The sequence below is a fragment of the Periplaneta americana genome, chromosome 13 (genome assembly GCF_040183065.1).
Source record: "Periplaneta americana isolate PAMFEO1 chromosome 13, P.americana_PAMFEO1_priV1, whole genome shotgun sequence".
NCBI lineage: Eukaryota > Metazoa > Arthropoda > Insecta > Blattodea > Blattidae > Periplaneta > Periplaneta americana.
Window position 1 is genome coordinate 122963237 of NC_091129.1, and position 27320 is coordinate 122990556.

The 27320-nt window shown below is 34.3% G+C and overlaps 1 protein-coding gene across 5 annotated transcripts in view; it reads right to left on the reverse strand.

The window, feature by feature from the left end:
* LOC138712345 (zinc finger-containing ubiquitin peptidase 1-like) overlaps positions 1-27320 on the reverse strand; it is a 100472-nt gene that overhangs the window by 53607 nt on the left and 19545 nt on the right. The gene's annotated exons all lie outside the window — the stretch shown is intronic.

Genomic DNA, 27320 nt, shown 5'->3' on the forward strand with positions numbered 1-27320 from the left:
AATACATTCCCTAAAAAAATGAGTGCAAGAAAACTAATGGCTTTATTGCCAAATGTTTAGATATGAGAACAACATTACATTTTCATTTTCATGTGCAATTCCTGGATACTCTTTCTCACTATATACTGCCAATGAGCGAAATTCATCCACTAGCTTAGGAAAAGTAGCTATATACAGATAGAGACACAAAAGGTCCAAAACCAATTTTTCGATATTAGGAATGTTAAAAATGTGCATTTCCAATGAAATCTCAATTTTTTTTTCAACATCATAATACTTTGGTACAATAAGACAGTAAAAACAGCAAATCTAATTTTAAAATTTTGGATGTGAATTGCAACATACAAAATTGCCCAAACAACAGTCAATATGAATGACAATGCGAATATTTACGTTTGTCACAGCTTTTCAGTTCTGCTATCAATAAGGAAAATGGTAAAGAATGCCAATGAAAAGCAAAATACAGCAATATTTTGAACAATGGAGATTTTCGGAATTATCAGTGAGCTGCAGATCAACTGTGAAAGTGTGCATCAGAACAGACATTCTAGAAGTCAATGCATGATATATCTGCAACTTATATACCTAAGAACAAAGTAGGTTGTGATTATGATCGTATTCTTTTCAGTTACTATTTCTTACTGAATCAGTAGTCACTAAGCCCTTTTACAACTCATGGCGAATCTTCGGCCACATCTTGCCAAAATATCATCACGTTATCATCAATTTCACTATTGCTAGATAACCTCGTGGTTGATACAGCATTATCTTAAATAATCCATTACAAAAAAAATCCAGAGACATGAAGTAGTATTCTAGGTTAGGTTACGCTTACAATTTAAATCAGTGGTTATATTTATTTTTAAGACTGTTTAGTTTAGACACGTGCTCTAGAACAATCATCCCAAACTACTACAGCACTAATACAGCTACATCTTAAATAAATTACACTGGTCAGCATGTGCCCACGTTTTCCAAGGAAACTCAGTGTCAATCTTACAAGTTGGTATCAGTTACGCACGTGTGATGACATGTTTTGGTAACATAGGAGACTGTTTTCTAGGATAACAGTATAAAATAAATCCAAAAGTTATTACAAAGATGTTATTTTAACATCTTTCAATGATAAAAATCATGTGAGGTGTAAAACAGTAAATAATGAAATATAGGGTTATTCAAAAGTCAAGAAACATCGAAAGTCCTCTAAATTTGTTAGACCTATGTTTCATTCATAAAAGGATGGTGTTTGTTTAGGTATCGGCATAAACCACTTTCATAACATTAAGGCATGGTCGCTATGTTTCTCTTTTATTATTAGCAGCCCCTCTTCTAGGGAATAAACAACATTAGCAAGAAAACTTAAGAGTCCATACCTCAATCCATTTAAAGTTTTGAATCTTGCACTGGAAAAATCTCTATTACATTCACAATAACACTGAATAGGGCCAATTCGAATTTATAAAGACAAAACCATTATCTTCGGGTATGAATTCGCAAAATAAATGAATGAATGAATGAATGAATGAATGAATGAATGAATGAATGAATGAATGAATGAATGAATGAATGAATAAATAAAGTAACTCACTCAAGGATACCTTGAATTGCTATTTATTTCATTTCCCAGAGGAACAAGAGTGAAACAATTTGAAGCTCCTGTGAAATAGTAATTTATAGCATAAGGGTAAAATTAGATTTTATCTGAGTGGAAAGTTTAGCTTCCAAGGCAAAGCTGAGGGTGATAATTTCAACGAGCATATAACATCTGTTTATTCTCGTATGGTATACAATATTTTTTCCATTGCAAGTATTTAAACCAGAAAATTTTAATTTTAAATTGTAGGCCTACGACTATTCTTGATAATGGGTTGGTTGTCAAGGAGGGAATGATTTGAAACTTTTAGCAGTGAATTAAAGATACTAATATTTGAAAAATAAAATAATCTTTCCTGACTTTTGACTAATCCTGTATTTAATCAAATGTGTCATTTTAAATTTTAATTATTTTGGTTTTAATATTTGTTTCTTAAATCTTCTCGAATAAAAAATACTCAGGCCTAATACAACACACTAGACAATAATAGCTTGAAAACTTATTGAAATGAAGTACTCAAGAAAAGCATCAGGATACATATTTTTTTAATTAGAAGAGCAGTGAGGAAATTTTAAAGAACATCATTGATAAGATTGAACAGTACAAAATCAATGGAACTGAAACACTTTGAGAAAGAAGAAATACATTACAAATCGAAAGCAAACAGAAGAAAACGCCATTGAAAAAACTAATATAGGAGTGTGAAACAAGTTTATTAAGAATTCATTTGCAGGGCTGGTGCTAGCCTTAGCAAAGTTTAGAACCATACAAGGGTGCTAAGCATCCAAAGGGCTACAGATAAATAGATAAATATACATAAGCAAATAAAAATAATCATAAACAAAATTAAATAAGCAAATAAATTATTATCTCAGTTTGGCAGGTTTTTATTTATTTATTTTTTTGCATTATTACGTTAACTGATCACTGATCATTGACGTTATGTTGCAACTTCTGTTTTTATCTTCTTCTGTCTTCACATAGTAGGCCAATTGTGTAACTCTGTCGCAATAATACCAGTGGCCTACTGGTATTCATAAACCATAACTGTCTTGCAAAGTACTATACACTATATTATAAGATAGTGAATTTCCTTGCATAAGGAAATAAGCATAATGGGAACAATTTTAAAGGCTGTAACAGTTTAAAACATGCATCGGTAACAATGACTGTTCTAACTGCAAACAACGTATTTATTAGGATTTTTATGTTCATTACTAACAACGTCTATTGATTATAAGGGTGCTGAAGAAAACTTCGCCAAGCATATGGAAATGTTTTACGATCAGTCCTTGTGATTGATTTTTTTTTTTTTTTGTTGCTATCAATTGATGGTGTCTCTTATTTCAAGTCGAAGAAATTAATCTCAAAATTAATAAAATTAGACATCAACATAAAGAAGACCCTAAGAAAAACTTTAAAGGAGTCAGCTCAAATTTTAACAGGTGACGAATGTGCTAATGCTCATCATGAAAACTGAGTAGTGAACAGATATGATATTAGGAAAAACAGACTCTGCAGACAAACTTTCTAAGATCAGCTACCTGAGTATAGTTTTTTCTATCATTGAAGACGTACAGATTTGGAACAGAATTAAGTGTGTATATGTAAATAGAACTACGAAGTGTAACTTAAATGAAAATAATAAAATATAGAGTAAAATATACAAATATATTACAAATTAATGAATACAGATTTACAAAAACAATATTGTGATGCAGAGATAATGCAAAGACTTGAACAGGATAGAAGATTATCTCTTTTCAAACTACAAAAGAGCTGAGGACGCTACAAAAAGTAAGGTATGAAGAGCTCTCATGGACAAACTTTATTTCACAGGCAGATATACTGATTCATAGTAGTAGGGCACTGGTATGCATTATTTTCAACATAGTCACTCTGCTTATTCAAACACTTGTTCCAACGGTAGACCATGGCATTGAAAAAATCTGCATCAAGTTTCTGACTGAAGCCACATCACGACTTCTTGCTGAATGGGCACATCGATGTTGAAACACTTGTCACCCAGATGCTTCCTCAACGGTCCGAAGTGATGGAAATTACTGGGTTCCAGGTTGGAGCTGTAGGTAGGATGATCCAGTACCTCCCACTCGAAGCGCCATTTTGCACTGTACACCTCAACGATGAATTTCTGCTGGAAATGTACCCTTAAGACACAAAAATCGGATCATACTATGCACTTTCATGTTGACCATGTTTCCGTGTGTGCAGCCATCTTACAATTAATATTGCGAGGGTGTGACGCAAAATATGCGCCATTTAATGGCTGCGTGTTAAAGCTCTAGTGTGCTGCTGCGGCTCTGGCAGAAAATTCGAATAAGAGAGGAAATATGTCACTTGTGAGAATTCTTGTTATTTTAGTTTCTGAATCACCTTTGTAGAAGATGAATACAGAGGAAGGGGATTATAAATAATGATATATCATATCATGTTGCCACTAGATGCCAGTCCAGACTCATGCTCTTACTAATTACACCAATGGGCATGACGAAATTAAAAATATATCAGCCATTAGAAAAAAAAAATGTTTAACTTAATAATACATTCCCACCTTATTATAAGTACAATTATTCTCCAATTTTTTTTAAACAGCACAATCATATTATAAAGAGATAAACAAATAATAACAGACAGGACAGCAGACTATAAGCAACCAGAAATTATCTTAGTGGACAATACCAAAGAGAAAACATATAGGCCTATACTGCCTTTCCTTCCATTGTTAATTTAAAGAATACACGACATTAAGGACAATGGAAGATTTTAAAGAAGGAATAATTCACAATGATTCTTAATTTTTTGTATCATGTTATCTGCTACCAGAATAATACTCAAGACAAGTGTTAAAAATACTCTTTGCAACAAATGTCCTACCTTAAATGCAAAAGGCATTGAAATCAGCGACATGCCACATTACAAGAAAGTTCTCGAGTCTTAGCTGAAAGTCTAAATAGCCTAGCATAGGCAGCCTGCCAAAGAAATCGGCAAAGCAAAGAAAAATCAAAGAATTATAAAAGAAACAACTAAATCGGACAAACAAAATCAGAGATAATGTCCAGATCTGCCATATGGTTAGTGTAGTTATCCCGGACGAAAAAAAATTAATAAAGGAAAAAGATGAAAAACTGCGGAAATATATGGATAAAAACTCACGTAGAACATACAGACTACCATCACATTAATTAATTAGGCCTAATTATCACTGCTGCTTACGAAATGCCAGAAGAATATTAACTGAACATATTTTTAGCAAGTCCACACCTGTGGAGTAACGGTTAGCACGTCTAGCCGCGAAACCAGGTGGTCTGGGTTCGATTCCCGGTTGGGGCAAGTTACCTGGTTGAGGTTTTTTCCGGGGTTTTCCCTCAACCCAATATGAGCAAATGCTGGGTAACTTTCGGTGTTGGACCCTGGAATCATTTCACCGGCATTATCACCTTCATCTCATTCAGACGCTAAATAACCTAAGCTGTTGATAAAGCGTCGTAAAATAACCTACTCAAATAAAAATATTTTTAGCATTACTGGAGCACCATACTTCAATACATTACAGAGAACAAGAATAACATTTTTAGACACTTTCTCACATCATGGTGTCGGTTTACAAGCAGAACACATTAAGTAAAAAATATTACTTCTGAGAAAAAGGAGTACATAATGTATGTGTATAAACTTAGAATTCGAAAATTAAATACACATAAAGAGAAACAACTTACTAAAAATAATATTTTGAAGATTCAGTTTTGTTAAGAGCTTTGAAAACACTTTTTCCTCAGAGGTAATATTATTCACTTAATATATTTTACTTATAAGCTGACGATACACTGGTGATTTGCTAGCATCATTATCTTCATAACTAACCATAAGAGCGAAGATCATTCTCAATTACTGCTTTAATAATAATGATAATAATAATAATAATAATAATAATAATAATTACAATGGTATTAATAATAATAATAATACTAATAATAATAAATAATAATAACAATATTAATAATAAAGCCTGTCCACACCTGTGGAGTAACGGTCAGCGCGTCTGGCCGCGAAATCAGGTGGCCCGGGTTCGAATCCCGGTCGGGGCAAGTTACCTGGTTGAGGTTTTTTCCGGGGTTTTCCCTCAACCCAATACGAGCAAATGCTGGGTAACTTTCGGTGCTGGACCCCGGATTCATTTCACCGGCATTATCACCGTCATTTCATTCAGACGCTAAATAACCTAGATGTTGATACAGCGTCGTAAAATAACCCAATAAAAAAATAATAATAAAGCCAGTGAAACTTGAGTTCATTTCATCTCATTTAGAAACAGAGTTCTCTCACGAGCTGTACGTCTACAACATGGAACTACTGCCTTCCTTCAACTTCTGAAGGACGCCTTGCTAAATATTACCACCCTAGTTCGGGTAGAAACCTCTGACTGATAGCAAGCACTAAGAAGAAACAAAATGAAACATTTCAATAAGATACATGCAATTAGTCTGCGCTAGGGTACAAGATGTGCTAAACATTTTTGGTGTTTCTGATCAAAAAGTATTGTGACCACAACATCTAGAAAGCTGGTTTTCCACGCTAAAAACCTGGATTCAAATCCTAGTGACACCAAGTGGGTTTTGAAAACAAATACTATATTGGGACAAGTTTATTTGGAGTACTCCAATCCCATTACCGTTTTTATAATTTATCGTGGTGGTTATTTTTAGATAAGTCAAAATGTTAATTTAAATGTAACTTAATTGTGACTCTCGGTCTAAATGACTTAGATATGTCATTTAGACCGAAACTCACAAATAAGTTACATTTAAATTACATTTAAACTTCACTGTTGACTTGGGATTTGGAGTTTTCCTTAAAAAAAGTTCACTCTACTCTTTGTTCATGCTTGTTTCTCCACATTTCAGATTACCAATAAGCAATTTGACATGAATATTTGCAAAAAAAGAAATACAAGTTGTTTATCTGAGCATATTTTTAACATAAAAATGGCTACATAATTATCATAATATATTTCAGGTTCTTGAACTTAATTATAATAAAACACAAAAAAAAAGTCTCACATTAGTTTTGGCCATTTTTCTATTATGGAGACAATACTTGCATATTCTCGAAAATTGTCTTATTTTTTCCTAGAATTTTAGTGAACTTTTTTACCTTATGGGCAGAAAGTCCGCTACAAGTTTCTAACTAGAAACTTTCTGTATAAATTAAAAAAAATAAGTTTCTTACCGATCACAATTAACTGTCCATTGTTGGTCTATATTCCTATCAATTGTCACAACAATCCTTACTTAAAAGCTGTATTTTATAAAATGTATATTGTAAAAAAAAAATGTGAAAGACCGAATTACGTACTTGAACGCCCATTCGAAAAAGTCGAACGTTGCTAACGCTAAACACGTAAAAATAATGGGGGAAAAAAATGTGCTGTTGCAAGAGTTGGTTTGGTAATCCATGTCTTTGTTTCGTCAGTATCGTCATTTATTATCTAAACTCGGTTATCGACAACCACAAACAATGCAATGTTGTATCTTATCACATTCGTATATAGAGTTCGTTAGTATTGGTTCAGTACAATTTCCCTTTGCTTTAAAAGTGAATATGATTTAGTACGCCTTTTACTTCACTCTCTAACCCGTTTATTTCTTTCTTGCAGTAATTTACTATTTTAACATTAGATGGCATGAGAAAATTCACACTTAGCGTTATTATTGACAAAATAACTTGATTGCTTAACTATTTTCACTTTTAGCTAGCTACGATTTTAAAGAACAGAACAGGAGAAATGGCCGATGAATTCTGCCAGATGCCCTCCATCAGGGATAGATTCTTTTATAAGAAGTACGACACGAGCCTCCTAGTTTTACTTCCTTCTCGGAGGAAGCCATGCTTTGGGTTTTATCGCTCTTTAAGAATCATCGTCACCCTCCGTTAGATTTGAACCCGCGAATTTCGGTCGTAAGTAACACTGACAAAGATGCCCTTTTCCAGCCTCTGTTTACTTACATGCGGCAATCAATGATTTTTCGGACTGTTCTGAATGTAGACAACACACAGGACATAGGAAACGGAGAAATTCCGAATCAGGACAACGCCTGTAATCTATACTAAATGCATCACTTGAAAGGCAGAGAAGAAGACTAGCCATAAGGCGTATATGGAGTGATTCCAAGAAAAATCGCAATAGATCCTTGATATGTTTGCATAAAATCACGCGTAAAAACTCAGTTTTTAAAGACAATCTGACGGTGTTTGATAGACTGACTCAACACGCACGGAAGCAATGATCAGTGATATGCACATGTATGTTTAACGGAAATATATTTTTAGTGGATTATTTTACGACGCTTTATCAACTGCTGTGGTTATCTAGCGTCTGAATCATATGAAAGTGATGAGTCCAGGGTCCAGCGCCGAAACTTACCGAGCATTTGTTTTAATGGGTTGAGGGAAAACCCCGGATTCCCTTCATTCTACCGTTCCTTGGCCACGACCTTCCCTTTTTTTTGTTTCCATTTCAATTAAACATACAGTAGATTACATATGAGGGGGGTCATAAGAAAAGGGGTATAAGTGCACCTAAGTTATTTGCGAGAAAATGTGGTTGAAAGTACTAAAGATTTCGTAAATTCCTTGAAATTTTTTATTTCAATTTTAGTGTGTGGTGTGGTTAAAAGATGTATCCCTTTACCACTAAAATTTTAAGTGTTTTAGCTTGCCCTGATACACTTAACTTATGTTCTTAGAAATGTCACTTGTACCCCTTTGCTTCTGACTCCCTCATATCAGAGCTGTATGTTTGGTTCTCTGTAAGTAGCAACATTCGCTGAAGATGAAATAATTGCATTAAGTAAGTGGGACTATGAATGCCAGTCTAGATTGTAGAACACATTTCTTAATAGATTTATTTCTAAATTGAAAATAATACTTTGTGAACATACAATTAAGAATGTTGGTGAAATTAATGTAGGATTGATTTTATTACGTTTTCAACGCATTCACTTTACTTCATAAATCATAATCAATGCCCGTCTTCCTCTGCATGTAGAGAAAAAGGTTTCAACTTAACAGTTTAAAAAACTGACTACAAAATCAGACTTCGAAAAATAAATTTAAAAACTCATAAAATATGACGACGTGCCCCACAAAAGACTCAAAATTTTCTACAGGTGTTTCAGAACTGTGAATTGTTTCCGTAATTTGAAAGGTGTCTGTGCAAAGAAATGCCTGTTATAGACAGAAACAAAACTATACCCCAACTACTATGGAACTTCAGAATTGATGATGACTTTCGAACAGGGGACTTTTTACGCATTTATTTTGAGGGACTGATCACTATTCATAACTGAACAGGCTACATGCAACCCATTGTTTTCTGTGTCTGTTCTCAGTTTTCTGATTTATTTCTTTTTCTCCGTCAGACGCCTCTGAGACAAAGTCCTGCAGACACATTCGCCGTCTCAATTACGATTTTGGCTCACAGAGACAAATAAGAGAAATTGGTGTGGTGAGAATCTCTAGCTGGTAATAAGGAAAGGCTCTTCTACGTGCCGAAAATCTACATTCTTAGTCTTCTGAAAGACGCCAGGATATGCAATTTATTGGCCTTTATCATGTCCGAACACACAAACTTTAGATTCAGTGGAAGGCACGATTAAATCACAGAGAATGATAAGAGAAATGAATAGCTAAAGCCTTTGATGTTTTTTCCCTACACTCAGTCTCAGAGTGAAGTACAGTTCTTTGGTTCATACTTTTAATTGGTGGCCAGCAACTTACTTAGCCTTTCATGGTTACATTATAAACTTTAATATACAATGATTACTTCTATTGATTTTAGGTAGGCCTACTACTTTTGAAGAATTAGAGTATCGTTTCTTGTGAATATTCGAATATTCGTTATATTTTAATAAGCAATTCCAATATTGCTTTGTTTCTTAACTACAAGCACATACGGCATTACAGTAATCAATCTCAAAATATTCAAATATTACCTTATTATTGAATTGAATTTGTAGATTTCTACTATGACTGCAAAGTGCATGAATGATTACAAATGGTTGCTAGAATTTCTCCTTACAATATGTAAAGGCCTATGTATAAGACTCTTGTTAGTCTACTTAACTGACACACGGAACTTTACTTTCCTTCCGAGCAGTTTTACTCGCATTTTTATGCCATTTAAGAATCTGTGACTTCCATTCGTTTTTACTGCATATATTTCAATGCCGTGTGATTCTTTTAAAAGAATATCGATTACAACTAGTTTAGGGATTAATATAGAGAACATACTAAATATGCAACTACACGGTTAAACTATCTGTGCGTGTACGCATGCAATCTGGGGAGAATACTGAAAATCGCAAGTTGAAAACGCACGCTCAATGAAGACGTATGCAGATTTTGTGTCTACATGAAGCGCAATGTTGAAGGTCATCTTTACTACGTATATTTGGCAAAATTGTGGTTGAACATTTCACAGGTACTCGTATTTTCGATAATCTTCAATAAAGCTAATAGTACTTGCCGCCATTTTCAGCTTCAAGAGTCCAACATACCAAGCAAAACAATTTTCAGTTAATTCACGGCCATCTAGAACAATCAACTAACTGCTCGCTACATTCTACTGTTGAACGAAATAACGCACAAGATACCCACCAGCGATGATTAGCTTTCAACTGCCGCATGCGCTCGCGGAAAGAGGCATGCACAGTTTAATGCGTTTCATGGACTATTGAATGCATTGCTTGAACGCGTAAAATTGAAAGAAAAGTTGAACCGTGAAGATGTACTTTATACCAATACCTCGACTGTAATGGAAATAATTCAAAGAATACTCATCAGTCTGTTTTGGAGTAATGATACTTAGAGAATAAAAACATTAACTAATTGAAATTGAAAGATGACTTCAATAGAATTCTTATGTAAGTCATTACATTCTTAAAAAAATTGTTTAAAAATATCATTCGCTCGTGTCTAAATTGTTTGGAACAATGTGCATAAAAATCGTGACATGTGACATGTGAAGTGTGAGTGACTTTTGAATATTTCAATTTTAAATAAAAAAATACGTATTTTAAAACTATGTAGGCTAGATATATAAAACTTGAGCGAGATCATATAAACTGGTTTTTTTTTATACAATGCTTCCTTCTTTTCCTTCCACGACAAAACCTCTACCAACTTTTATATTTCATGAATTCTATATACACAAAAAAATCTAAAACTTTAGCATAGTATGGTTTTAGACATGATTTTTACAGGTTTTAACCGTCTCCTCAAAATCAGTTACCCTACAAGTGACCAATGTGACAAAATTAGCATTTACGGATAAATGAATTGAAAACTAACACTAACAAACCACTACTAACATAACCCAAAGCAAACAGGTATATAGATCTAATCAAAACATCACCAATTAATTAATGAAAGCGTATCAATCAAGATCCTTCAAACCTCTGCATTTATAAGTTTGTAGTATGCAACTAACTTTGTAGTTTTTCTCTCACCCCACGTGATTTCTTGATTCATTCAACACAAACTGAAATTCGTCGTAACTGTGGGCCTGTACGTTCAATTCGCATATAACTTGCAATTCATTTGTAAAGGCGAAGCTTATAAGCCATAATTCTCTGCGAAAGTTATCGTTAATCTTACGTCTTTCCACAAAACTATAAATTTCACTTTTGTTTTTCTAAGGTTTGTCTTCGCCCAGAAAACCTATCACTGGTGGCAGAAAATATAGGTTCACTTGCTAAATTCACTTTCGTATTTCAAATTATTTCAAAATAGGTACAGTAATAATTTGAATTAGGCAACTGTTAAAACATCTCAAATATAGCTTTCTTCTATTATGAACAGGTTTAACTGCTTAACGGTAGTTTTGACCGGGCCATAATCAGTTTTCACCATTGACCTGGCCACTGTTTAAATTTAACGAACTTTTATTAACAACCCTGTAATACAAAGTGTTACAATTTAGTAGCATTAAAACATCATTATAATACCAGCCAACAGAGCAAGTTTCAAACTTTAATCCCGCACTTAAGATGTGGTATTTCCAATACTCAGACTAAAAGCATTTATTTCACTGTCAATGTGTGAAACTCTTACACAATAGTAAAAAAGAAGACAAGGAAAGACATACAAATGAAATTATATAAATTTACAACGGTACTTCTCCATGATTCTGAAACTTGGACATTAAAACAAAAACATTAACGAGATTAAGTAAACCGAGGAAAAAACGTTCATGAGTAATGGAATGTTTAAAATGAGATAAAATTAGAATAACAAATAGGTCCATTACACGAGAACGAGACATACATTCAACAACTGATAAATCTCGGAGGGAAAAAAGACCAGAAAATCACATTTCAATAATTGGTACCTACTAAAAGACTTTCAAAAACAGTAATAATGTACAGAATCAATGAAAAATCGAAAAATGCTGATAAAAATGTAGTCAATGAAGGGACTCCTGTCATTACGACAGGAAAATTAATATCCTACTTCAAGAATGAAGATGAAGAATGCCATGTTACATTGTTGTTCCCACGGATACAGTAACAAAGACACCAAATTTTGCATTAACTATTATACAGCTTGAAGAAAATTACTATTTAAAATTTACTAGCAAATATCCATGTTTGCCGAATTATAATGCATTATGACTGAAGCCTCGTATCCTTAGCAACATCTGACGTGAAGAAAAACAAAATAGCCAGTTGTGTCTGCGAAATTGGCATATAAAGCATTAGTTGATTGGCTAAAATGACAGCTGGTATTACACATTCTCCGATCTTCCAAGACAAAGTATATGACTGTGTGCAATTGACAGGTTCTCCCAATCTATATTCCGCCGGCGTAACTGGTGAGCTATGAAGACCTTATTTTAATAAGTACAAAGAATTATTTAAGCATAATTGTAGCTGGTGAATGGAGTAGTGAAAACCGGCTCATATAAAAAATTAATTGTACTGTAAATTATGTTCACGAACCCGAGAATCTAACTCGGGCTGCTTAAAACAGAAAATACAAGCGTTTTTAGAATCACTCTCAAGTTATACAGTAATTATGGTAAATATTAAATAACAATAACATACATTTCCTGTAAATCTAGAAAGTATATACTGGTAGCCTATATAGTAGGCCTATATATTTTTACCTAGTATACGAAGAAATTGTACCTAATCTAAAGCAGATTATAGGAACCTTAATTACCACTAGAACAATATTTTGCACAAACCAAAGAAATAAAACGTATCTGTACGTTATTTTATCTCAAATGAAAGAGACAAACTAATGGAAATAACCAGTAGGTAAAATTTCAATTACACACTTATTACGAGGAATCACATGTAAGATTATTTTTTCTAGATATGTCATGGTTCTAGCACGCTCTAATATTATAAATTACCAGGCGTTGTAAAGCAATACTTGAAAATAACCATAGGCACCTAAAACAACTGCAACTTCTTGAAAATTAACAAAATCTGAACGTCGATTAAAAACTTTCTTTCCCGTAAGGATATTACAACGATTTTAACACTAATTATTCAAGTTCCTGAATTCACTTAAATACGTTATTTTAATAACATGAAAATCGAAATCATTGGCCTGGTTAATATTCTGATAAAACATACATTTAGTGAAGATTACAAAGACTTTAGTTCATCAAAGACTACATTTCACTGACTGTAAACAGAAACATTACCGCTTGGGGACATTATCACGAAATTAATTACTGAACACCTGACCTCAGAGTTAAATAATTGTGGTAAATTAACCTAAACTATGACAAATAATAAGAGAAATTTATAAGCATTTATAGTACGCACAGCACTTCCACGACTAGGCCTAGTTCATTTTAACAATACATTTGTAATTTTCACAATTAAACATTTCATGCTCAACATTCAGCACTATAAAAATTTTCCTACTTTTATTAATTTATGACAATTAGTTCAATTTATTAATAATTAAAGACTTTGTAAAATATTACCAATTTATTGAAGTATCTTTTGACCTTATCCAGTTTAGGAGCTTTAAACCCGATTCTTGAAACCTCAGTTATAGGCTATTTCGTCAGAATACATAGTCATTAAAATGCCGGTTACTAATTCATTCATTTGCTACTCTAGTCAATACACTGAACATAATGTGTACTGCAACGAAAGACTGGCTAGTCAGCACACTGTCGTTCCTCAGTTGTATTCAGACGCCGGCTTTTTAATAACCCAGCAGACGACACACAACTCTCACATCACGCAGTTCACAAAACGATCACAATCCCGAAGTCTTAAATGTTGTGTTAAGTGTTGAATTCTTCTTTATAGTAATGCTATCCGTAATGCTCCGTGGGATGCCTGTATCGTCTGGGCAACACGCGGCGCCTTACGTCAGCTGTTTCAATCAATATCTTCCGCCGCGAGAGAAGCTATACACCGAAATGAATTAAAAATCCACTGAAAACAAATGTTAACGTCTTATTACCATCGAAGAAAATGCATCAGAGCTTCGTATAACGTTCCGCATTTGCAGGAGAAAGCAATGTACGAGTAGGCATTGTGTGAAACAGTTGACAATTGTGTCGTCTTGACAGCAACATGCCAAAAATTAGGTAGGAATAAAATTAAATGACATGCACGCACAGATCACATTGCACATAAGCAAACACACAACCTGACTTGACAGAAATACGTTATATTACCGTTTCACAGGACCTCCTACACGTTCAATACTAATATTCGATTTTTGTCTGAGGCGTCGGCGCCTGAACGCGCCTGGTCTACACGGTCATGGCGGATGAGTTGAGTTCGCTGAACTGTATAGCATGCACCAAACACGTGCACGTTTTACAGTTTGCGGTGTTAGAATTAAACATTTATGCACAAATGAGACAGTAAAAAATACTACGAAAAAAGACGATCGAAATGAGACCAAGGTCAAAACCCGACATTCATCTGAAGGAGAAAATGAAACAGGTTCATAACCATTCTGAAGAAATGAACATGTTACTCAAAACTTTGCGTTTAAATATAACACTTTTAACACAAAACCTACACGCTTCAGAAATTGTTCTCTGGTTTGCTGCAGTAGAATAGTGGCACCACTACTACACGATTAATATACAATCACTCGTCGTCATGAAACAAAAGAATCACGGGAAAGTCTAACCTCATTTTCGTTGGCAACAATCGACACAGGCTACTTAGGGCTAGATCTCCTTTGATGAAAATTTTACATTACTTTTTTGTGTGAAAACTGAATAAAATATCGTGCTTATGGTTAAATATGTGAGAGTAATTTCGTGGTTATTATTTTTACCCTGTAATGTCATACACTCACAATGCTAATTAGCAATAATCTTATACATAACATTGTTATTTGCAACATTCACGGCAAAATAAAGCTGTTACTAACAAAAATACAATAATAATAATAATAATAATAATAATAATAATAATAATAATAATAATAATAATAATAATAATAATAATAATGTAGGTATATTTATTGCAATCAAAATTATATACATTTTGTATATCATTTGTTAATGGTTGTCCTGTTACATTTGTTTTCCAGGAACCCAACCTTAACTACATTTTACTACTAATTACTACATTATTACTATATACTCCATATTACACACAATCATTCTAGCTAGCCTATTTCGTAACAAAAACTCTTTTCCTTTAATTACTATTTCTTATTTATATACATATGTTTACACATTAGTTTTCACTTCCCATTTTTTCTTTACTATGTATAAAAATTTTCAGAATTCCCTCAATTTTCTACCGTTTACTGTTCTATATAATTTTCTATACCAGTACGCTATTTCTACATTTAGTTTTAGTTATGGCTTAATAAATATTTTTCTTGTTCTTCATTTTCTGGGCAAGATAGCCTAGTAGAATGTGTATTGCGTCTTCTCTTTGATTACATCTATGTCATTACTCCTCTCCATTATAATTTTGCCTATAAAATTTATACCAATTGAACCAATTTCTTTGCCATAACCAATTTTAGTCCTAATCAGCTTACGTTATTTTCTAATTCTTTGTCGTTTGTAGAAATCTTAAACATGTTTTCATGATATCATTGTCTTCTTTCTCTAGAATATATATAAACATTTTAATTTTCCTAAGTAATAATAATAATAATAATAATAATAATAATAATAATAATAATAATAATAATAATTGTACCCTTTGTAAACCAGTCTTATTGTTACTGAACTCAGTTTTATACAAAATCCCAGTCATCCATGGTCCTGTAGACAATTAAAGAGAATAACAAAATTCCAAAATAATTTCTCTCTATTTTTTTTTCGACTAACACCTTCAAAACTAATATACTTAATTCCTACAAAATGATTTTAAAGAATGCCCTTCTTTCCTTTCTATCGCAGAAATGAAGAATTTTTTCGCAGAAACAGCCACATTCGAGAAGATTCACGAGAAATATACTATCATAAATCATAGCAAATATCCGCGAACATTCGCGAAAAATTTGTTATCATAAATCAGTCACAATCATGATAAAACTTGCATATACTTCTTGGTGCATCTTGCTTTTAAATTTCGTGTTTATCGCTAATAAAAATAAAAATAAAAATAAAACAGCCATGGACATACACTGTCTTTAATTAAGTCAACAGATCTACAATATAACAGAAGTGGTATGATATATTTCTGAAATAAAAGAACATGTACGACGAAATAAAGGCTAAAAAAATCATGAAAATATAAAATAAAAATAATAAAGATACAGCAGATATAAAATCCAATGAAATAGTATGTATGGTAAAAATATTAAAAATGTCTATAATCAGAATATTATTTCTCTAATTCCAGAAAAAGAAGAGGAAAGTATAGATTTAATAACATTAAATAAATAAACTTCTCTTGAAAATTAATACATTTAAGTTAAATGAAAAAACTTAAGATTTGATAAAATACATAACCCACAAAATAGACATTACTTCTCTCAATTGTAAGATAACTAGATATAGCCTAATTACTATGTGTCACTTATTCAACATTTATTCAATGAATAGCTGCCAATACCTGCATTAAAAGTGGCGTAAGAAACAACTGCGGAAAATACAGAGGGATAAGACTATTTAATATCCGTAAAAAAAAAAAAAATAAAAAATATTAACTGACAGAATTAACAAAGTATCACAATAAGAACAGCAATACTTCAGAAGAGGTTAATAATGCACTTTACATATTTTTAATGGTCCAGAATTACAGAATTTAATATATGACTGTATTACTTTTATACACTTTGCGAAAGTCTTTGATACGTTATCGGAAGTAAAATTATATTTTAAGCGGGCATTATGTGACTTTTAAAACTCGTACAATTTTCATCCAAACTTTATAAATTTTAAACTATATATGAACATGCCTACAATACTATTTGTACAGGGACATCATTTTATTTTTACTAACATTTCTGATATTAACCTGCCTATACCTTTGAATCAACGGTTGCTAACCCCTTCCATGACTGGAGTTCGATGGCGTAATATACAAACAAATCACTTTACTAGGTATAGGAGGGAAGAAAAGTAATTCATCCATTTACGTAAACCAGGAAATATCAAGCTTTTGAGTTTGATAATTTTCATTCGGTTTTTGTTTAATCAGAATACAGCACAGTATTAACACTGAGTGTTTTTACTCACGAACTGAGCTGTCCATACGGACGTATTCATTATGCAGTGTATATTAGAGTGTATATAGCACATTAGCGTACACTATAGAGAATGAAGTTAAATTGAAAAAGAATCATAATATGGATATTTAAACATATTTTTCAAAATGGTGGCGGTTCATTTCGATTAATGTATGTAATTCCAATTACCAGTTTCGTCCTTCGTATTCGTAGGCCTAACTCATGTTGGAATAATTCTGTACCTACTCTGTAAAAGAGTACCTTACGTACTGTAAATTCAATCTTCACTTCTGCTCGATCTGAAAAGATAAAATTACTCAGACATTCTATCTACTATCCGTCCAAGTGATTATGTCGCAGGATCCTAGAAAGGAGGGAAATCACGTGACAGTTAATTACTTAACGAGGCCCTTTTATTTAAGTTATTTTAAACAGTTGTATGGGTATAATATTACGTATATGTCTAATTCCTAACAGAAATTAATGTTCTCAGAAAAGAGCTAAGACAGCCCAGCCACTAGCCTTTACCGAGAGGCGAATACAAGCTGGTGGGGAAAACCGGAATGCGACGTAGGCAAATGGACGACAGTACCTTTGCGAAAATGATGCAATATTGAAAGCTCTTTCGTCATTGGAAAACGCGAACATATTTTTGGAACGTGCTGTGACGGTGAGGCTACTATGACTTATATGCGGTCTTGGATCTGTGTGGAAGACAGTTGAACTTCATTAGTAGAAGGGGTGGGAGTGAAGTACGTTAAAAAACTCAGGTACAATAAAAATTGAAGTAAAAATAAAATGATGTCCCTGTATAACATTTGGTGCCATTAGGACTAATAGTTTTCAAATTATATTTTTTTAAATATACTTTATATTGACGGTAACAAACATAAATCACACTCGGAAGGAAATTAAACGCAGAATAAATATGGGAAATGCCTGTTATTATTCAGTTGAGAAGCTTTTGTCATCTAGTCTGCTGCCAAAACATCTGAAAGTTAGAATTTATAAAAAAAAGTTATATTACCGGTTGTTCTTTATGGTTGTGAAACTTGGACTCTCACTTTGAGAGAGGAACAGAGATTAAGGGTGTTTGAGAATAAGATTCTTAGGAAAATATTTGGGGCTAAGAGGGATGAACTTACAGGAGAATGGAAGAAGTTACACAACGCAGAACTACGCGCATTGTATTCTTCACCTGACATAATTAGGAACATTAAATCCAGACGTTTGAGATGGGCAGGGCATGTAGCACGTATGGGCGAATCCAGAAGTGCATATAGTGTGTTAGTTGGGAGACCGGAGGGAAAAAAAACCTTTGGGGAGGCCGAGACGTAGGTGGGAGGATAATATTAAAATGGATTTGAGGGAGGTGGGATATGATGATAGAGATTGGATTAATCTTGCACAGGATAGGGACCGATGGCGGGCTTATGTGAGGGCGGCAATGAACCTCCGGGTTTCTTAAAAGCCATTTGTAAGTATTATTATTATTATTATTATTATTATTATTATTATTATTATTTACTACGAATATTAAATCCAGACGTTTGATATGGGCAAGGCATGTAGCGCGTATAGGCGATTCCAGAAATGCAGATAGTGTGTTAGTTAGGAACAGAGATTAAGGGTGTTTGAGAATAAGATTCTCTGGAAAATATTTGGGGCTAAGAGGGATGAACTTACAGGAGAATGGAGAAAGTTACACAACGCAGAACTACACGCATTATATTCTTCACCTGACAATTAGGAACATTAAATCCAGATGTTTGAGATGGGCAGGGCATGTAGTACATATGGGCGAATCCAGAAGTGCATATAGATTGTTAGTTGGGAGACCGGAGGGAAAAAGACCTTTGGGGAGGCCGAGATGTAGATGGGAGGATAATATTAAAATGGATTTGAGGGAGGTGGGATATGATGATAGAGCGTGGATTAATCTTGCACAGGATAGGGACCGATGGCGGGCTTATGTGAGGGCGGCAATGAACCTGCGGGTTCCTTAAAAGCCATTTATAAGTACTATTATTATTATTATTATTATTATTATTATTATTATTATTATTTATTACGAATATTAAATCTAGACGTCTGAGATGGGCAGGGCATGTAGCACGTATAGGCGAATCCAGAAATTCACATAGTGTGTTAGTTGGAAGGCCGGCGGAAAAAAAGACCTTTGGGGAGGCCGAGACGTAGATGGGAGGATAATATTAAAGTGGATTTGAGGGAGGTGAGATATGATGGTAGAGACTGGATTAATCTTGCTCAGGATAGGGATCGATGGCGGACTAATGTGAGGGCGGCTATGAACCTCCGGGTTTCTTAAAAGCCATCTGTAAGTAAGTTGTAATACTTTATTCTGACATCACCTATCACCATTCCTCTTTCCGCGCCATGAAGACGCATGGAGCACATGGAGGTAGATTTACATACTTTTATGATCTCAGCACTAGAATGAGATGGTGTGGTCGGCACATCGCTCCGACCACCTTTTAACTTTAGGAAGACCCGATACTCAATTTTACTGGAGGTTGAGCGGATCCCGAAGCGTTCCGGAATTTTTAGCAACGAGAATATCTCGTCACCACTCGCAATTGAACCCAGAACCTTCCAGTCTGTGGCCAACTGATATAGGCTACTCTGTCATCAAATAACTATTCGTATGGCCGTAATAATTTCTAATATTCTACATTTAAGACAACAGGAAGCTAAAGTGATATAAATTTTTATTTAATCTAACGTTCAGACATTTTAAACTATTAAAGCATTGTCATTAGTCTTTTAGCTTCCCAATACAGTCACTTAGTCTGGCTAATATCGAGAAATTAATGTAAAATTATACCAAAACTTTGAATGTAATGCATGTTACGACAGAAAATAACTGAAGTTTCATACTAAAACAAATGAGAATGTAAGATGCAGAAATACAGGAACTTAGTGGATAAGGAAATATCAACGCGCACGTGACAAAACAAAGAAGGTAATATTGTATGAAATCACACGTGACAATACAGACACAAACTAGATAGAATGTGCTTATAAGGATTCTACAGATTTCAACTTCTAAGACATTCCGAGGTGTTGTGTAAGAAATGAAGATACTTCATGTCATATGTATATCCAATGTCTTATTTCGGAATTCTGCAAAAAACAGTGTACAGTATCAGTAGTAATATCCATGTCCTTTCTTAATGAATATATTCGACTAGTGATTTTGGTTTTATTGCTGTATAATTTGTCCAAAGAAATAATAATTTCATTGAAAATCAGAACCAAGAAGAAAGCGAATGATATACTGTGTTACGCAATTTACTAACCATCATATGTCACAATTCCAGATACTGTATTTTATAAGAATGTAGAGATTTGGAGAGTTCAAACTTTTCTCTTTCATTTTCCTAAGTTTATTCACACAGGCTTTAAGATCTATGGTCATACCGCCTGTGTAGGATCTTTGGGTATATCAGTAGGCCGTTTTTACTATTGTCGAGCTCCTGTTTCTATTGTGTGATATAGATGACTTGTGTTCATATAACTGATTTCAGATATCGATTAATGTTTATCATATTGGCGATTGAGGCGGTGATGAATCATTATATGCAAATTTCCAACTGAGTATTTGCCTATGTGACTGAGGAAAATCACGAAAAATCCAGTCAGATTGGCCGGCCACGGGGTTTGAACCCGGGACCTCCCAAACGTGAGTCTCAAACGATACCGTCTGAGTCAACCCGTTCTGAATTTTTGGTGAGAAAGAGCAGTTTTTACTCTTCCAGGAAAGGAAAAAACTAATCTTCAAAGTAAATGAAACTAATAAAACAATAAATAACAAATTAAATTAACAAAAACTACTTAAAAACAGAAACAAAGTGACAAAAATAAACAGGAAATAACAATATTTATTTTTCAGTTTGTTACTTCTTAGTTAACTTTATTCTGTTTCTCTGTTCTTCAGATTTTTTTTTTCTTTTTAAAGAAATGAGAACTACTTGAGTAGGCAATTAAGTGACGGCACTCCTATAAGGTACGGTCAACGAAGTGCTGGGAAAACAACTCACATCACACTAGCAACGAAACATCCGGGCTCGAACCCACGACTATAGCTTTCACAACGATATACATAATTCAATTAAATATGTGAATAAATATATTTGGTGAGATCAAATTCGAATCAATTTTTCTATGTTTCTAGGTTCCTAAGTTGATCCAGTTCCACAAGTTTCCACAGACCTGAGAAAACCTTCATGATTTTAACATTAATGCTAGGATTTTACATTTCTTTCTTATATATATATATTTCCTGATTCGACCATCAAAGACCTCAACAGTCATAAGCCCTGCAATCTGCAGTCTCCCAATCTTGCAGGCATATCGTAAAGCAAGAAACTTCATGAGCAAGTGTTTTTCCCTTTGGGGCCTGACTTCAAGTTCGACATGTATGTTAACATTTTTATATTAAATCAACTGCCATTATACAAGGAGCGCACTCAGTTGAGTGACTTGGTGGCCGAGATTCCACAGTAATATGCACTGTTGCTCGAAAAATCTACGTAAAGATTAATTTTTTGGTCCTACAGAATACAGATTCGATCCGGTGCTGTGGATTGAACTTCGGCGTAGTTCAAGGGTTAGAGCGCTTGGTACGTAGAACCAAGGGCCCGGGTTCGATCCCCGACGCCGGAGCGAATTTTTCTTCTCTAATATTAATTGTTACCGTAACAGACATATTCTGTAGGACCAAAAAATTAATCTTTACTCAGAAGAAAATTATCAATTTTGAATTAGTTTTATTAACGATGCCAAACGAAAAATGTACAATAAGTGTACCTACTACTTAAGCAATGGATTGAAGGACATGTAACTTTAACAACTGATAGTATCGCAATATCCCTATGTTTAACAGAAAAACCGTCAATAATAGTAATGTGTTTAAAATAAGTTTTTATTTTATTTTAACAGGGCATATATATATATATATATATATATATAATATCCTGGTTTTTAAGTGCATATGAATCCGCTCCCTATCTAAGAGGGACTTTCTTGCGTCACGGATGTCCCGCAGGGTGTTCGTCATATACGTCGTGAGGGACGTTGTCACTCCATGCTAGCACGTTTAGGACACATTTTGGTCTTTTGTATTTATCTAATACCGGATTGTAATTGCCTAAATTTTATTATTATATTGTTTTCATGGTTATAACTTTTATAATACACGAATAACCGAAATGCAGAATCTGATATGAACACTTTAACTGCCCAAATGTTATCTTTACCGTGTGCATAGGCAGAGTTATGGGGGGCATAGGAGGGCACCCCCCCCAAACTCGGCTGAACTCTTTTTTTTTTTTCTATTAACGTTAGAAAATATTGAATTCAAAAGATTTCTTTTTTTTTTTTTTTTTTGCTTTTGTTTACGATTAAGTTTCTATGCTTAAATTGACGAATAATGTCTTCAGACCATGTGTCTGGACTATAATATTTATTTTAAATTTCTGAATGTGTAAGAATTTCTATACCTCATTTGAGAAATGAAAGTATTGTAATGCTTTTTTTTAATAGTCTGTATTGATATGTTAGAACCATCCCAGTATAATGTGTAAACTTAAAGACGAGATTAAATAAAATAATTAGAATTTACATTTCATATATCTTGTTATTTTAAATAAACATAGGTCTATAAAGTAAATGTAAAATTGGTCCACCTCTGTGGAGTAACCGTTAGCACGTCTGGCCATGAAACGAACGGGTCCAGGTTCAAATCCTGATTGGGACAAGTTACTTGGGGTTTTTCCTCAACCAATTGAAGCAGAATTGCTGGGTAATTTTCGGTGTTGGATCTCGAACTCATTTCGCCGCCATTAATTCACATATCATCCATACAATAGGACGGGTTATGTTCATGGTGCGGTGTGCTGTACTTGTACTTGTACAAGAGTCTTCGGGTCCCTCCTCCGTACAAGAGGAAAAAAAAAGTAAAATTGTATATTTTGTTACAATTTTACTTTATTTTACAATATCTTTATTAAATGATTATATTCCGATATACTGTACCAAGGTCAAGCTATAGGCCTAATGGGGGGGGGGAGGAGATAAATGATGTCTCCCATAACCCCTTTATATTGAGATTCTATGGTTTTGTTTTGCCCACCCAAGGAAACGGTTCTCTTTCCGCCTATGGCCGTGTGCTACGACTAAGAGCTGTAACGTTTCTGTTGCAGACATTTTCAATGTCACCAGAAACTTGGTGCTCATGTGTTGCTCACATTTCAGGTCTGACATGTATCGCCCGACAGCAGGAACATGTCTTTACATAACAAACACGTCTCAACAGAGAGCACAGATTCACTGTGATGACGTAATCAAGTTGATACTCGCCACACTATGATACGAGTAAATTGGAAATGTTACATGGCTATACACTTAAATTCGCTTCCTCTCTCCTCACTTCCGACTTAAAGAAGCAACCTGGTTTTATTTTCGATCTCGTACTGTTCAAAAGACGTACATAAATGAACTAATTTAATGTGCACTAACAAGAAAAGTAACTTCCGTTTTCTTGATTGCACACAAAAAACATTCGTTATAAGCTAATTACAAAAGTAAGACATTTCACTTGCAAACTGCAATCTTTAATTTCGCACAAATATACATAAAATACCTAAAAGTATAGGCCTATTAAAATATCATCTAATTTTATTTATATTTATGAAAATCGGTATTAAAAAGTGACACACATTTGAAAAAGCACTCTGATCCATTCGCGATCTGTTCATACGCACACGCACACGCACGCGCGCGCGCGCGCGCCCACACACACACACACACACACAAATTAATAATTATGGTCTGTTTTACACAAAAGAAAAACCACTTAATTTAATTTTAATTTATTGGTCTGAACCAATATTATGGGTTTGCCCTGCGACACAGAATAGCTCAGAATAAAATTTAAAATGAAAAATTATATAAACAGGTTTGAGATAAAATTTATTAAGACATAAGAAAAAAAAATAGAACCAAATATAATTTAAATTGAATGTACATCATAAAGATGCTGACGAAATATCGCTACAGAAAATTTTATTATGGTGGTGACGATGGCATCTTGAAGATCTCTCGTCAGCTTGTATTTTTCCCTCCACTTTACAAAGGCTTTCGGAATGGTGCCTCTCGCTCCGATGAAGAGACCGGTAACTGTGATTTTCTCTATGTTGTATTTCGCCGATAGGTACTGAATCGTGGGCTCGTAGATTTTCTTTTTCTCTTCGTTCACTTCAGATGGTTGAGTGGCTGAGATTTCAAATCTGATTATAGGATCAATTATTTCGGCTGTCTGTTTATTTCTATTTATAGCTATGATATCGATCCTACGATTGCTTCCACCATCAGCAATACAATGAACTTCCTCGTGAACGTCTAGATTTTTGGATGGAAGTGCATCTGCAATCATAGAACGTATGATGTGACGTTTTATTCTGAGTATTTCTCCCTGTGGGAAACTCCCAAGCACATGTGGTAAAGTTTCATTCTCACTGCAGTGCCTACAGTGGGTACAACAATGGAGCTGCTTGGACATGATACATGGGTGGCTAAATTATAAATAAAATTTCATCTACAAATTTAATATTCAAGCAACAGTTATTAATAAAGACCTCAGCAGCAGTAAGACGTCCTAAAGGAAGACCAATGGCTAAATTATATTTGTAAAGATCTGAACATTTTAAAAGCAAAAACCTGGAAACAAATTGGGAAACAAGTCTGGAATAAATTACTGTAGCTGTAAAGCTAAAACTAAGAAAGGACTATAACGCCAAACGAAGAAAGACATATTGTACACCGTGTAACAGTTTCAATTGCAAGGGATGATCGAAATTCAACGTTAATAAGAAACTGCCCATAATTTTGCTCGGAGACCCTATCAGCGTGAAGTATGGTGAAGTGCGATATTTGCCGATGTTCTCTCTGCAGACGGCGGCCTGTCATGTTTGTTCTGTCTTATCATGAAAATATTCGCTGTCCTCCACTCCCACCCCTTAACAGCTTGAGGACTTAAAATATACAATATCTTATTTTTTTTAGTTGGTTATTTAACGACGCTGTATCAACTACGAGGTTATTTAGCGTCGATGAGATTGGTGATAGCGAGATGGTATTTGGCGAGATGAGGCTGAGGATTCGCCATAGATTACCTGGCATTCACCTTACGGTTGGGGAAAACCTCGGAAAAAATCTAACCAGGTAATCATCCCAAGCGGGGACCAAACCAGCGCACGAGCGCAACTTCAGACCGGCAGGCAAACGCCTTAACCGACTGAGCCACGCCGGTGGCTATACAGTATCTTGCGATTAGTTTGGAATAAGACGAATTTTGTACTATCTTGGTTGCATCTCTCATCTTCGAACATTGCAGGATACTAGCCCCTATATCGGGGACATGTTTATTTTTTCGTAACTCTACGACACATGAGTCACAGCATTAAGGCTCATTGACAATGAAAATTAAACATGACGTAAGCGTTAACTTAAAAATGTAAACATTACGGTAAAATCAAGAACATTCACGATGGAAATATAAACATAACCGCAAAGATACTTGGTAGCCATGGAAACATAACAACGACGCCATTTCCTCATATACTTCAGCGCTCCACGATTGTGTACTGTTTGCAAATCACGTAAGCATAAGCATGAAAGTTTGGAGTTTGCAAACTTTCGTGTTAACGTCTAACGGCAATGTTTATGTGAATGATTGCGAATGATCCCATTTGGTAAAGGCTGGTTCACAATAAACCAGGAACGAGAACCAGAATGAAAACGAGAAGCAGAGGACGTGAATATGAAAATTTTTGATTCACAATAAACCGAGAACGTAGACGATTATGCATATCGATATGTATGTCAATAACGATATGTAAAGTATATATTACGCATTCTGATGGGGTTCTCTCATGAGTACAAGGCAGCTAACATAAACACAGGTTAACCAACTTCGAAATTTCAACTGAAACATTTCATTAGGTACGGTACTATAAATATGCCCATGCATCTTTATTATCACAACCTATTTTAAGTCTATCATAACGTAAAATAATTAGAGAAGAAACATTTGTAATAGAACAAAAATGAACACAACAGTAGTTATTGAATTGAAGCGTGAATATGTAGTGTGTAATACAACCAATACAGTAATAAAATATGATTCGCTTCCGATCGGTGTTCAAAGATGCAGCTATTGAAAGCCACGTATTCGCCTTCATTTTCTTATCTTTATACGAGGCGCGCCGCTTATATCGTAAATGTGAGGATTTCAATATTAGAATCTCATCAAATAACACTTGCTCCATGATGCACAGCACAGAACAAAATAATGCAGAGGTTATGTCACGGTCTTCTTGCTACAAAATATACGACGACAAAATAGCTTTTAGATGGCAATAGAATGAATCTAGTAGGCTGTGATCGGAAACGTGAACGCCAAAGTTGAAACTTGGCCAACTCTCCGTTCCCGATCCTGGGCTCCGGCAAGCTTTTCGTTAATTATGAATGCTCACATTTAAATGTATACATTTTAACAATTTTACCGTTTTCGTTCAGATTCTCGTTTCCGGTTTATTGTGAACCAGCCTTAACCTGGCCGCAAACTTCTGTGTTTATGTTACGGTTATGTTTAATTTTCATTGTGAATGGGCCTTTACTTCCCTTCTGGTGGAAGCCACGCTATTTTATCTGCCTTTAAAATCCAACGCCCTCAATCTTGTTTGAACCCACGAACCTTGGATCCAACGATTAGCGTGGTAAGCACTAGATCAACGAAAACAGTTCAATGTAAATCAAGGGAAGAATAGTGAGAGTACGAATGAAGAATAAGACCGTAATAACCTCAGTACTAGTAGAAAACAATTAACAAATTAATAACGGCACGAGCAATTTTAAGGCAGGAAAACCAAAGTTTCATAAATTACTCCTGTTTATAAAATTATGAAAATATTTTGTGTTGCAAGTGTTGCAGGTA